The sequence below is a fragment of the Scyliorhinus canicula genome, chromosome 2 (assembly GCF_902713615.1).
Source record: "Scyliorhinus canicula chromosome 2, sScyCan1.1, whole genome shotgun sequence".
NCBI lineage: Eukaryota > Metazoa > Chordata > Chondrichthyes > Carcharhiniformes > Scyliorhinidae > Scyliorhinus > Scyliorhinus canicula.
In genome coordinates, this window is record NC_052147.1 from 216,040,318 (window position 1) to 216,055,249 (window position 14,932).

A 14,932-nucleotide genomic window follows, 5' to 3' on the forward strand; every position below is an offset into this window, starting at 1 on the left:
AGTGGTGTTCTGGAGTCTAGGTTTGCTGGCAACCTCCATCCCGAACTCCAGAGACGCCCCCCCAAAGCATTGTGCAGGTATGTCCTGACTTCTGCATGCCACATTTTCCAGATATGTTCTGGACTGGCATGTTTTTCCACTGGCATCATGGAGAATTGGGAGTAGGGGAAGATTCTGTTTCAGCTTTCATCTGCATCCTATTAGTGAGATGTGAATCAGTTTCATTGGTGACCTCTCACATGAAATTCATGCAGGTATGAAACCAATTTCTGCACTCCTGCAAGATTCTTCCCCCTGCCCATCATTGAAACCACCGGGACAATGGGAGAAATCCGCCCAGGGATTCTAATCGAATTTCACCCTAAAGAGGTATATATACTGATGGAGTTGCCACATTAAATGAAAGATTGCAGAACAGTTGAGCAATTATTCCAGGAAATGTAAAATTGTTGCAGATATTCCTGCTGAAAGAATAATTTCGGATTCTGTACGGGCTGCTAAAATGCCACGGGGTTGGCATGTGTTTTTACAAAGGAATCTTGGGGTGGGAGGGCTGGCGCTCCCAACTCTTTTGTCTGACCATTGGGTGGCTAATGCACAGAGGGTACGTCAGTGGTGGGGATGGGAAAAAGTGGAGTGTGTACAGCTTGAGAGTTTTAGCTGTGGCCCCACTCCCATTTGCGCGAGTATATGGAAAATCCAGTGGTGGCGTTTTCCTTAAAGATCTGGAGCCAGTTGAGGACATCTTGTTCTGTACAAAATCTCACAGCTGTAGATATCCAAACATCCCCTCCACCTCAACAGTTCTTGCTTCTCCCGCAACTCCTCAAAGCTAGCAATGCTGCCTTCCAAGAACAAATCTTATACCTGTCCCTTGTCCCCAACCCCATTATGCCATCGGTTAAATGCTGCAGCCAACCCTGCCTGAGCGAACCTGTGATTCCCACAAACAGGGTCAGCACTGACATGTCCCCCAAACCAAAATGCCACCTCAACTGGCTCCAGATCTTTAAGGAAGACACCACCACCAGACTTCCCGTATACTTTGGTGTTTGAGACACGAACAAACATTGTGGGGCTGGAGATGTTACCCGATCCTCTTGAGGCCAATTTTGGCGTGTCAGAAGTGCCGCAGCTGATGGAGAGGAAGGGGGGCCGAAGTGATGGCTTCACCACGTTGATTGATCGGAGGCGGATTTTTTTGGAATGGCGGTTGGAGGAACCACTGAAGATGTCGACATGGTTGAGGGATGTTTAGGAATTCCTTAAACTGGAGAAGATTAAGTTTGTCCTTCGGGGCTCGAATGGGGGGTTCTGGACAAGAAGGGGGTGTTCTTCACTTTATTTACTGATTTGTTTGTTGCCAGAGGGGTTGTGGTGGGGGGGGGGGGAGATGTGGGGAGGCGATGGGGGTTTAGGGGAGAAAAAGGAGAAACGTGTCAAATTAGGGCGATTGTTTTCTGTTATTGAATAATTGTTTGTATTTTGTGGTTTAGCTCACTGAGCTAAATCACTGGCTTTTAATGCAGACCAAGCAGGCCAGCAGCACGGTTTGATTCCCGTACCAGCCTCCCTGAACAGGCGCCGGAATGTGGCGACTAGGGGCTTTTCACAGTGACTTCATTGAAGCCTACTCATGACAATAAGTGATTTTCATTTCATTTTCATTTCATGAGTGCCCTGATTTGAATAAAAAAATATATATATTTAAAAACTGATTGTTGAGATCTAAAATTCTTAAATGTTACACTAAGTGGTACATTATCAATACTATTTCTTGCAGTGACAGTTAGGCTTGTCCTGCTCTTGAATTAGCTCTGTGCATCTATACCTAAACACTTCTGTAGACTCTATTCGATTGCCTCGAGCTGTCAATTAAATGTTAAAGTTAGAAACAAGCTGATTAAATTGACAGCCACTTTTGAAACTGGGAATTTATCAGAGTTGTAGTGGGCTGCCTAAGTACTTAAAACATTGAAAAATACTGACATTAGCTGATTGATATTCTGTCACTCCCGCAGGAAGTTTATGCATGTGAAGGTCGGTTGAGCACAGGACTAGGATTAGTTGTGTTGCAAAGAATTGATATGCTGATGAGAGAAATGAAGAACATTGGCAAAAATAAATTATTGATGCTTACACATGAAACAACTGCTGTGCTGTGTTTCAGACATTTTCATATTTAAATACATCATTTTATGATGGAAACTGTGAACGTATCTACTTTGATTAACAAAGGCAACAGAAGTATATGGGGAGAGGCTGGGAAATTGATTTTCAGAGGGACCTGGGTTTCCTTGAACATGGATGTCCTTGAACATGACCCAGAAAATAAACTGAAGCAAGCAACAAGGAAAGGTGATAGAAGTTATCACTTTGAGCATAAGATCATTATGTAGCTCACTTTTGACTGGATGTTGTGGAGGTTCTCCAGGAAGAATGTTCACCATGAAGGTTTTTGATTGAGTAGTCCTCCAAAGTGCTCTTTCCGGCAAGTTGTTCGCCCCCTTGCAGCACCAGGTCGTGGAGGGCAAGCACACCACCAAAATGCTGTAGACTCTCTCGCTGCTCTACTCAAGGGCTCCACCTGACCGGTCCAGACAGCAAAATGCATCTTCATCCTGTCGACCACTGTGTCAGTCACAGTATGTTCATCATTGTAATGAGCCTCCTCTGTGGCCTCCGTACTGACTTCATCAGCCAGGCTCTGAGGGGATAATTCCAGCCCCCAAGCAGCCATCCCTGTAGCTTTATATTGCTCAAATAAGTCCGGTATCTCGATGCGGCTGAGGATGTAGCTGTCATATACCCATCCCAGGGAATGGGCACACACTTGCATGTTGTGCCTGGTGTGGTCGCAGACCAGTTGAATATTAAGGGAGTGGGACCCCTTACGATTGATGAAGGGAACATCCTGGTGCCATGGTGAATGGAGAGTCACATGGGTGCAATTAATGGCATCCTGCATCTGTGTCAGACCTGCGATCAGCACAAACCCCATGGACCTGTTATTCTGGCTCGGCTGGTCCTGGTCAAAGTTGATGTAATGGAAGCCCTAACAAAGAGTGCATCTGTCACCTCCCTGATGCACATATATGAAGAGGCTAGGGAGATGCCGCAGAGGTCCCCAGTGGAACACTAGAAGGAGACAGTGCAATGAATATTGAGTGCAGTGTGACCTTAAAGGCCACAGGCAGTGGGTGTCTTCCCAGGCCGTGTAGCATCAAGTCCTCGAGGGCCTGGCAAAGCTGCCTCACTGTTTCCCTCTTAAACCATCATCATTGAGCCTCAGAAAGATCGAGGAAGGACTGCCAACAATGGTACTTAAGTTCCTTTGTCGTCAATGAGTGCCCACACCAGCTGGTCTGTCCTCCCTGGCCACTGATCAAGCCCTGTGGTTCCACAGGTCCTCAGGAAGATGCTGAGATGATGAAGCCACACATATGCTGGAGCCTTTCCTCCTCCATCTCAGCAATTGGTATCACTGTCATCTCAACGGGCCTCATCGCCATGGAGAAAGAGACTGATTTAACACTAGCGACTCATGACCATGGGCGGACCCATTGGCAATCCTCACCTGGGAACAGCCAGTCGAGAGACATCGCCTGCAGTGCTCTTGCACTCACTGCTATCAGTTCCCATCCAATCACCAACATTCCTGGAATGAGCCCTTGCTCACTCAGCTTTGCAGATGGCCATCAGCCGAGGGATTACATTCCTTGCGTATAGGGCCACTGTAGGCTCTAACAGGGGGTCCTTTATTCTCTGGTCAACCCTGGATGTTGTGATTTGGGCGGTGAGATGGGAATTGGGGAGGGGAGGGGAGGAATGCAGGGAACTGCTAATGCATGAGCTGGAGGCCCTGGGGAGAGGTGAATCCTTTGACCCTTGTTTCTCAGACGCTCGGTCTGCCAGCACTCTCACCAAAAGCTGAGGCACAGCCTTGGATTCAGTGCTGTGGGCAGCTGATGGTACAAGGGTTAACTCCTGAGGGTCAATGTGTGTCATCAGCATGAATCTCAGCTTACTAAGTGGGCATAATTGGTTCCTCCTTCAGTGCTTGGCTGTGGTCGTGGGCACCGTGGTAAATCAAGCAGCAGCCATCAGGGAGCTCATTGCTGTCATCCCTCCATAATAAAGCTCACCGGATAGTAATTCCTCAGCTGCATGGTCTCTTCATGGTTAGCTCCCCCACCAGAGCTGTCTGGTGCCATCTCCCCCCTTGGATTCCCAGATGGATAGTGGTGAAACGCACGTTCACCTTCAACCTGCCTCTCAGAAGTCATGGCGCAAGATTCCCGTTTTAAAGAGCAGTCATAATTTGCACCTGTGTGGGATGATACAACGAGGCCTTAAGTTGCAGGATGGCACTTGCTAATGAGATGATAATGCATGTATATCAGGCTCGCACCTTTCCTGGGTCATCGGAAGTGGGCTGGGAAGTGCAAAGCAACATTTCACTGGCGCAAATCCCGTTTTTGGTCTCTCACAAGATTTAGCAGCCATTATGGGAATTGTGCCGCTAAATTATAGCCAAAAAAACAGAGTGATGGGAAGAAAGCTGGAAGTAGCGAATATTTGGAAGAACAGATATATCACATTGCATCAAGTCACACACTTTATTTTTGCTCTGTTGTCAGCTCGTATTGCACACTGTATGCTGCTGAAGAAAATGGATAGGCTTTGAGTCTGCCCATGGCAGCTATCAGAATCACTCTCTAATTATGTAAGGTAAGCCAAGAAATGTCACGTGTTGTCTTTCCTGTGGAATGTTTAACATTGATGTGATATTTTATCTAATTGTGCTGGAACTGATCAAACCGACCACAAATAAGAGCGAGAAACTTGGACAGAGCAATTAAGAAATATAAAGTCAGCTTTAATTATAATGATGAATTTCATTCCCAGGCTGCTACTTATCTAAGGTGCCAATAACACAGTTACAGCTATGTTCAAAGCCAATTAATATAAATCCATATATCCACTTAAACGGACAGGAGATGAGAGCAAAATAATTAAACCAGTCAGTTCTTGCCCCTGATGTGGAATGCTACACCCCTCATATGCCCTTTGAGGATCCTAGGTTGTCAGTAACGTTATTTTAGTCATGGATTCATAGTTTGCCTAACTTGAAATGAAATTAAATGAAAATTACTTATTGTCACGAGTAGGCTTCAAATGAAGTTACTGTGAAAAGCCCCCAGTCGCCACATTCTGGCACCTGTTCGGGGAGGCTGGTACGGGAATTGAACCGTGCTGCTAGCCTGCCTTGGTCTGCTTTCAAAGCCAGTGATTTAGCCCAATGTGCTAAACCAGCCTTGCACAAGCTATACCATAATTTCCAATTTCACAATTTTCCTTTTTCCTTTCTCATTCACTTTACGACGAGAAATTCAAAGAAAATAGAGGAAAGTCGAACCAAGCATCCACAGAAGAAATGTAAATGATCTGTTAAGGAGGTCAAGTTACAATTTCCAAGAAAGATGTATCTTCTGATACTCCTTAGGCCTATAGAATACTGAAAGTGCAGAAGGAGGCCATTCGGCCCATCAAGTTTGCACGGAAAGAGCACTCTACCCCAGCCCACTCCTCCACCCCATCCCTGTAAACCCACACGTTGATCATGGCTAATCCACCTAACCTGCACATCTTTGGACATTAAGGGTAATTTAACATGGTTAATCCATCTAACCTGCATGTCTTTGGGCTGTGGGAGGAAACCGGAGCACCCGGAAGAAACCCACGCAGACACGGGGAGAATGTGCAAACTCCACACTGACAGGGTCAGAATCGAACCTGGGTCCCTTGTGCTGTGAGGCAGCAGTGCTAACCACTATGCTACCACTGTGTTGTCTTTTCATCTGTCAGCAAGTTATCCCTGATTGCACATTCTTCTAATAGGCTATATTGCCTGTCGTTCTAAATCCAACAGAGCCAAGTCCTCCTCCTTGGCCTTATTAAGCTACAGTCTTCCTGAGTGGCAAAGTTATGGACACTGCAGGTTAAAACTATTCTATAGAATTAAAGGAACACTGCAAAGCTTCTGTTAACCTATCCAGTAGGTAGCATGCTCTCAACAGACTGTGCTCTTCTTTAACATCAACCTGATGGCTGCATATGCTCAGTGAACTGCTTCTCTACTGCTGTTGGCGCCTTGAGTCAAGGTCAAAAGTGATGAAGAAAATGGTTGTGCTTTGTTGTCCAGTTGCCATCCATTGAGGTAATTTTTTCAAAGATTGTTGAATTGCAGAGGATGAAAGCATTCTGGCAACTTCCTGCATTGGATCAGGCGTGGACATGGAGGATGAAGACTTACATTAATATGGCACCTTTCACAGCCTGAGGACACCTCAAAGAGCTTCACATTTAATGAAATAATTGTGGAGTATCTGCTCTGATGTAGGAGAATGGTATAAAGGAGGATGATCCTTCTTCCCGAATCAAGGATCTGAATGGAGATGCTTCAAGGCCAACGACATCAGGGAAAGGCAGGTACATTTTTTTTTACAAATCTCAAATGGACCCTTGGGTTCTGAACAGGGACCGTAGTTTTGGATAATGCTAATAGCCAGAACATAGGTTTCCAGACACAAGCAGAGATGGAGCAGATTTCAAGTGAACGCCAACTGACCTATACCCGCTGTGAGTGGGAGAGGAATATAAAGGCTAAAACATTGAAATTCAAAGGGTTATGAAGCCCACAATGATTGACAATAGCAATTAACATGAGCATCTGGAAACCCACCCTGTTTCAAACAGTGGATTATGTGTTATGTACAGCACTCCAGATGAATTCCATAGTTGAACAGCAGCTCTGATTTAGCCTATATCAATCTGTATTTTTCTACCAGTGTCTATCCAGCTTCAATCATGAAGAAAATTAATTATTGCATTAGCTGCACCAAATAACAGTCGGTTCACAGTTACGTAGCTATAAGTTCACTATGTTTTTATTCAGCATCACTTGGAACCTCCACAAATGGATCTTGCATCCCCTGCGAATCAGACAGTGCCTTTACCAGTTCAATACCTAGGTAATTGAAGCAAGCCTGAGTAACAAAACAGAAAACCTTTTACCTTATTCAATATATCACTACCTGAATCCCTGAATTTAGGATGGTAAACTGAACTTACACTTTATCAGATGAAGCACAGACCACATAACCAGTAGATAAATTAATTTAATGGTGGTCACATATATGAACAGTATTTAGTGCAAACAAGTATTTATAGCAGCGACAAGCTTTTTCATTCTTGAAATGTCAAACCAAAGATGCATCTCCTACATTAACTCTCATCATAAAATTGATCCTTGAAACACAGTTGCTCAAATTTATCTTGCATCGCCACTGAGGTATTGATTTATTCACGTTTTTTGCTGGCTTCAGACTGACTATCTGTCACCTAATATAAGTCCGCAATTGGGATTGTCTGGCAGTAAAGATGCCCATTAAAGTGAGCACAAAGAATTATTGATCCTGCCTTGCACACAAACCAGAACCATAATTTAATCTCTGTTGCAATTGTCAATCAAAATCACTGGACTATGATATCAATTGCTTCGGATATTTTGAATCAAATGGGATGCTTGATTAACTGATCTGTTCCAAGCATTTACAATGCTCTTCTAGATAGATTTTCACTCTGATAAACTGTGAGCAATCATTCTATAAAAGAATGGCTTCCTGAACCCTGGACATCTCTGCCTTGCTCCTGCTCAGATGGAGAGGAGAGATTGAATGGCTTGCCTCTTTGCCCTCCCATTTGACTGCAACAGATTTGTTTTTGGAAAAGGAAATACTTGCTAATTTAGTGAATGCTTAATTGCTTATGCATTGTGATCATAAAAGGACCAATTGGACAGGTTTCTTTTGAATTTAATGAAGAAAGAGATTAGCTTTATTTTGCTTAAACCAATCTTCGTAAATATGTCCAACTTCCACACGCACATGCTCTTTCCTGCTCTCTCTCACACACACACTCGCTCTCTTTCTTTCTCTCTCACACACACACACACATTTTCCCTCTCGCGCACACAAACTCTTTCTCTCTCTGACACAATCTTTTTCTCCCACCTGCACACACTCTCTTTCTCTCTTCCACACAAACACACTCTTTGGGCGGGATTCTCCGAAGGAAGTTGCTTGAGGTCCGCCCCATGAGGTTCTGACCCTGCCGGCCGAGTTCCCGACGGCATCGGTTGCGTGTTGTACATCCGTTGGGAACTCGGCGTTCCCGGCTGCGGACTCAATCCAGTGCTGCCATAGTCAGGATGGGCCGATCCGCGGGCAGGGAGACTTTGTCAGGGGCTGGGGGCACTGTTGGGGGGTGGTCCGGGGCTCATGCGCAAGCCAAAGGGAGGGCACTATTTCGCAGGCTGGGTCCTCGAGAGTCCAGCGCCATGTTGCATGGCACGGCCACTGCAGGCCACCACCATCCGCATGTGCGGCCACGGACCCGGCAATTCTCTGGGCCGTATCGGCAGCTAGAGCTGGGTGCTCAACGCTGCCTTGCTGCTAACCCCCCACTAACAGAGGATCGATGGCCGGTTTACGCTGTTTCTTCTGTCGTAAAACGCCACCGTTCCCACGTGTGGGGACATAGCTTCAAAATCGGAGAATCCAGCCACTCTCTCTCTCTCACACATACCCTCTCTCACACACACACATACTCTTTCTCTCTCGCAGACACACTCTGTCTCTCACAGGCACACTCTCTCTTTTACACACTCGCTTTCTCTCTCTCACGTACACATACTCTCCCTTTCTGTCTCCCACACATACTCTTTGTCTCTCACATACACACTCTTTCTCTCACACACACACACTCTCTCTCTCTTACACACTCGCTTTCTCTCTCACGTACACATACTCTCCCTTTCTGTCTCCCACATGCACTCTCTTTCTCTCACATACACATTCTATTTCACTCTCTCTCACACACACACACACCATCTCATTCTTTCTCTTTCACAAACACACCACACACTCTTTTTTACCCACACACACACTCTGGGCATGATTTCTTGGCCACGTTGTGCCGTGTATGGTTCAGGGCGTGCCAGTTAAATTGCGGGAGAGGCCCAAATTGGGATCAACAGCGGACGCAAGTAGACCCACGAGTTCCGGATCCTGCCCAGACTTGGTATGACACCAATTGAGACTAATTCAAAGTATTCTCCATCTCATTAGCGAGATAGAAGCCCAATCTAATGGCCTCTCAGGAACTAACCGGCTCCCCAGCAAGAGGTCACATGGGCGCAGTTTAGCACACGTATTTAAAAACAGAAACCTAGCGCAATGGCTGCTGAGGGGATCTGGGGAGGTGAGTAGCCATTTCCATTACCCGGAATGCAGCCCAAGGCTACTGGAACTCCTGCCCCAGTGCTCGGGAGGTGGCTGAGTGCCATTGGTCGGGTGTCACGCCTGGGCTGGAGGTGAGGGGCTTAGCATCTGCGAGGCCGAAAAGCCATCCTCCAATATTTGCATACCCATAACAGGGACAACTACAGCTGCTGCCTGTCTGACTTACTGAAGACTACCAAGACAGACCTTTGTTCATGATTGTATGCTGAAGGTCACTTTAACCTCCTTTGGTTGTGGCTGCACAGCTGAAGGCTATTGCTAATGAGAAATTGGCATTGTTAGTTATATGAGGATTTCACAGCAACAGGTTGTGTTTGCTGCTTGCTCTTGCAGGTGGCTGGAGGCTCTGTTTCCCACCTTTTCTGTCACTGGAAAGAAGGACATCAGCGGCGTACAGAGGGGGGGGGGGCGACGGTGCGTTGGCCCCGGGCATCCGTCGCCCCCCCTCTCTGCACGCCGCTGCCCCCAAACCCCCCCCGATGCCGCAACCCCCCCCCCAAATGCCGGAACCCCCCCCCCCCCCCCAAATGCCGGACCCCCCCCCCCCAAATGCCGGAACCCCCCCCCCCCCAAATGCCGGGTCTGTCTCTCTCCTCCTCCTCCTCCAAAAAACGCCGGGTCTCACCACTTCCGCAGCTGGTGAAACTGACGCGTATCGCGTCAGTCAGCTGCTCGCCCCTCCGGGAACGGAGAATAGCGGCCTAAAAGAAGGCCCCGACGCCGGAGTCATGTACACCGATTTTTCTCGCCGGAAATCGGCGTTACGACGGTCTGCAGAGAATTTCGCCCCTGATGTGCAACATTGGTCCAAATGGAGAGCCTGATGACGCCATTGAAGAAATGCTTTTGCAGATTGCTGGTGCTTTTGTTGCTGGTCTGATGAATGCTGCATGTAACTGGTATGTCACCAAGGGTTGAACACGCTGGAAGTCAAGAATGTATAACTTCACAGTGAGAGCCAGTAGAATATGTGGATGCCAGGATTTGGTTACGGTGAGATTGGGCCATGTGGGAGGGCCTACACAGCTGTGGCTCCTGATACATGGCACCAGTAACACATTAATGAACAGATCATTTCTATGACAAAGTTCAGGTTTAGGAAGGATGTGGAAGCTTTGGAAAATATGCAAAGGAGATTTACCAGGATGTTGCCTGGAATGGAGAGTAGGTCTTACGAAGAAAGGTTGAGGGTGTTCAGCCTTTTCTCATAAGAATGGAGAAGGAAGAAGGGAGACGATAAGAGGATCTAAGGTGATCAGGGGAATAGATAGAGTAGACAGTCAGAGACTTTTTCCTCGGGTGGAACAAACCATTACAAGGGGACACAAATTTAAGGTGAATGGTGGAAGATATAGGGGGGGATGTCAGAGGTAGGTTCTTTACCCAGAGAGTAGTGGGGGCATGGAATGCACTGCCTGTGGAAGTAGTTGAGTCGGAAACATTCGGGACCTTCAAGCGGCTATTGGGTATGTACATGGATTATGGTAGAATGCTGGGGTGGAATTGATTTGTTCTTAATCTAGGATAAAAGTTTTGCACAACATTGTGGGCCGAAGGGCCTGTTCTGTGCTGTAATTTTCTATGTTCTATGATAACCCATTCTCAGGCTTACTCTCCATTTCTGTTGAGGAACCTGCGAGGGGTGGCACAGTATATTTTTTCTTTGTTTGTGAAAATCAGCTTATATATTTGGTACAAATATGGAAAGGTGATTTTCTTTTTGTTGTTTATGTGGAATTTTATGTAGTTGATTTTTAAAATCTTTGGTCCTGTTGACCATTCAATAAACAAAATATTCCCAAGTGTACTCTAATGGGTACACATTGCATGTCTTAGACAAGTGTTATTGCCTAGAATTCCAATCAAACTGTGAAGCCAGGACACTTTGCCTAAGCGCTGGAGGCATCAGCACCACAGAGGCAACAGCCAACACCCAAGAGCTGGACTTCAGCACTGGGGATATCCCCGCAACCAGAGAGTGATACGCGGATCAGAGGAGGGTATCGGAGTTCAGATGGTATCCCGCATCAAATACAGTGCCCCCCAGTACCCACTCAGTGATCCTCAATCGTATTCATCTTCCGCTACGTCAAGGTATATTCCCACCACATCAGAGGAGGTGGCAGCCTGCTGCTTTTGCATCCTGTGGCCTTTGCTGCCCTTAGCGGGCATCCGCTGTTATGATTTTCCACTGCTGAGATGGGAAGGTATGGGGAGATTCCGGCGAGCAGCTGTCTCAGTGAAAATTCATGAGGTGCAAAGGAATGCATATGGCATTCATTCCACCAGGCAGTGGGATACAATCTGCTATTTACCTATCTATGGGAGAATTGCAACCAGTCTTGAAGCCGGTGAGTTTCTGACTATTTCAATCCAGCTAGATTCTCTAGTCCTGGCTGGGATGGGAGAATTCCACCCTTTGTGTGGAAAATTCTCTTACCCAGGGTGCCATTGTCCAAGTGATTAAGCTTAATGGTGTATCTCCAACAGTTGAATACCTCAGCTGATTACTTTTATGACTTGATGGTGAGACAGGAGATGAGGGCGCTTCACACTCCCTTAGCTTTTTGGAGACTGCCTCTGTTTGACTTCTTAAAAGAATGCTCGAAGTCGTCTCTAGGTTAACTGATGCTTTATTGTGCCCCACAATAAACTACAGTGGTACTTGAAAATATACTGCTTTACTTGTCTGCAACTAGGCCCAAAAGACTTGCATCTCCACAGTTGAGTTCCACCTCTTGTCTCTCCAACCCTCTAGCTCCAACTGGCCGAAGGCGGAGCTCCGGCGTTCCTCCTATTTGTCCTCGCGCTGCCCCCTGGTGGTACATGTACACACACACAGGCGAGGATCACCACATCCCCCTTTTTCACTCTTTTTTTTTTTTTTTTCTTAGCTGCAGAGCTGTAACAAAACACAAATGTAACAGTTAGGTTTATATACATATATATACAACAGGGCAGGGCCATGCATGTGTCAGTCCATGTTTACAGGTTCAGACGGTCAGGTGCACGTCTGATCCGAGTGGACCTCCTGAGTGGGCATGGAGATCCAGGGTCGTCTGTGTCCATGTGGACATCTGCTGCTGGAGTGTCAGGATGATGCATGACAGCGTCCTGTAGGTCCAGCGTGTCCTGCCGATCAAGAGTCGGAAAGACCCGTGGTCGAGGTGTGACTTTAAGAAGGTCTCTCCGATTTCGTCGAACCATTGTCCCAGCGTCCAACCGAACGATGTAGGACCGCGGCGATGTTTGGCGAAGGACCACGGCCATTTTGGACCATCCTCCAGCCGGGTTTCGCAACCTCACCGTGTCGTTGCTGGCCAACGGCTGCAGTACCTTGGCCTGCTGGTCATAGTGCTGCTTTTGCACTTGACGTTGGTGACGCATTTTATCCAGGACAGGCGAGTGATCAGGATTGGTGAATTGTAGCGCTGGTAATGTTGTCCGTACGTCCCTGTTGAAAAGCATCTGAGCTGGTGATAGTCCCGAGCTCAAAGGTGACGATCGGTACGACAAGAGGGCCAAGTGTACATCAGATTTCGAGTCCTCAGCCTTGCTGATGAGTTGTTTAACTATGTGGACACCTTTCTCCACCCTGCCATTTGATTGCGGAAAGTGTGGACTCGACGTTATATGCTGGAAATTGTAGTGCTTGGCGAAGTCCGTCCACTCCCAGCTGGCAAAGCAAGGACCATTGTCGGACATGACCATCCGTGGGATGCCATGCCTGGAGAAAGTTTCTCTGCAGGCCTTGATGACGGCTGCGGCTGTGAGATCCGGGAGTTGCAGGACTTCCGGAAAGTTGGAGTAATAGTCAATGATCAGAACATAGTTGCGGCCCATGGAGTGGAACAAGTCAATGCCCACTTTGTCCCATGGTAACGTGGCCATCTCATGCTGCTGCAGTGGCTCCTTGCATTGCGCCGGTCGATGTCTTTGGCACGTGTCACAAGTGAGCACCATGTTTGTAATGTCCTCGTTAATCCCTGGCCAGTAAACAGATTGTCGCGCTCTCCTTTTGCACTTTTCGGCACCAAGGTGCCCCTCATGAATCCTGTGAAGGATGTCCGCCCGGAGAGCCGTAGGAATGACGATCCTGTCGTTTCGTAGTATGATGCCATCGACCACGGATAGTTCAGTCCTCACATTTTGGAACTGTGGGCACCGCCCCTTTGGCCAGCCATGTTGCAGGTTGTGTAAGACTTGGAGGAGGGTAGCATCCTCCTGTGTTGCCTGACGAATTTGCTGCAGCCTTTCGTCCGTTGCCGGGAGCGTCTCCTTGCACCACTGTGCATGAGCTTCCACATCATTGATGGAAGCCGGTGGCGGGTTGTCAGCGTCCATGGCTCGTGATAGTGTGTCAGCTATCACAAGGTCCTTGCCAGGGGTGTAGACCAGCGTGAAGTCGTACCTTCGCAACTTCATCATCATGCGTTGTAGGCGCGGTGTCATATCATTTAGGTCCTTGTCGATGATATTGACCAGCGGCCTATGATCCGTTTCCACGAGAAAAGTGGGGAGACCGTACACATAGTGGTGGAATTTGGTCACCCCTGTGATTAGCCCTAGGCACTCCTTTTCTATCTGTGCATACCTGCACTCTGTGACAGTCATTGCCCGTGAGGCGTAAGCCACTGGGACCCAGTCCGACTGGTCGTTCTGTTGTAGGAGCACAGCACCAATTCCATATTGACTGGCGTCAGTGGAGATCTTGGTAGGTTTTGCCGGGTCAAAAAATGCGAGCGTTGGAGCTGCCATCAACTGGTGTCTCAGATCATCCCATTCATCTTGGTGAGCTTGGGTCCAGGCAAACTCCGTGTCCTTCCTTGTCACGTTCCTCAACGCCGTTGTCCGTGCTGCCAAGTTCGATATGAATTTACCAAGGAAGTTGACGAATCCGAGGAACCTTAAAACCGCTTTCTTGTCCTGTGGTCGCTGCATGCCCTGAATCGCAGCGATCTTCTCAGCGTCCGGCGTCACCCCATGCTCGGATATAGTGTCGCCCAGGAAGGTCAGAGAGGACTGTGCGAAAGTGCACTTGGCTTGGTTGAGCTTCAGTCCATACTGGTGGATCCGCTGGAAGACTTGCTTCACCCTCGCAATATGGTCTTCCTCTGTCGTGGACCATATTATGATGTCATCCACATAGACACGAACGCCTTCGATGCCTTCTACCATCTGCTCCATAACCCTGTGAAATATTTCGGATGCCGATATGATGCCGAAGGGCATCCGATTATAGCAGTACCTTCCAAACGGCGTGTTGAAGGTGCACAGCAGGCTGCTGGACTCATCGAGCTGCATTTGCCAGAACCCCTGTGATGCATCCAGTTTGGTGAAGATTCGAGCTTGTGCCATTTCGCTCGTGATCTCCTCGCGCTTGGGAATAGGGTAGTGTTCCCTGCGAATGTTCTTATTGAGGTCCTTGGGATCTAGACAGATCCGGAGTGCACCCGACGGCTTCTTGACGCACACCAGCGAGCTGACCCAGTCAGTCGGCTGTGTGACGCTTGAGATGACACCTCGAGTTTGGAGACGCTGAAGTTCGGCTTTTAACTTGTCCCGCA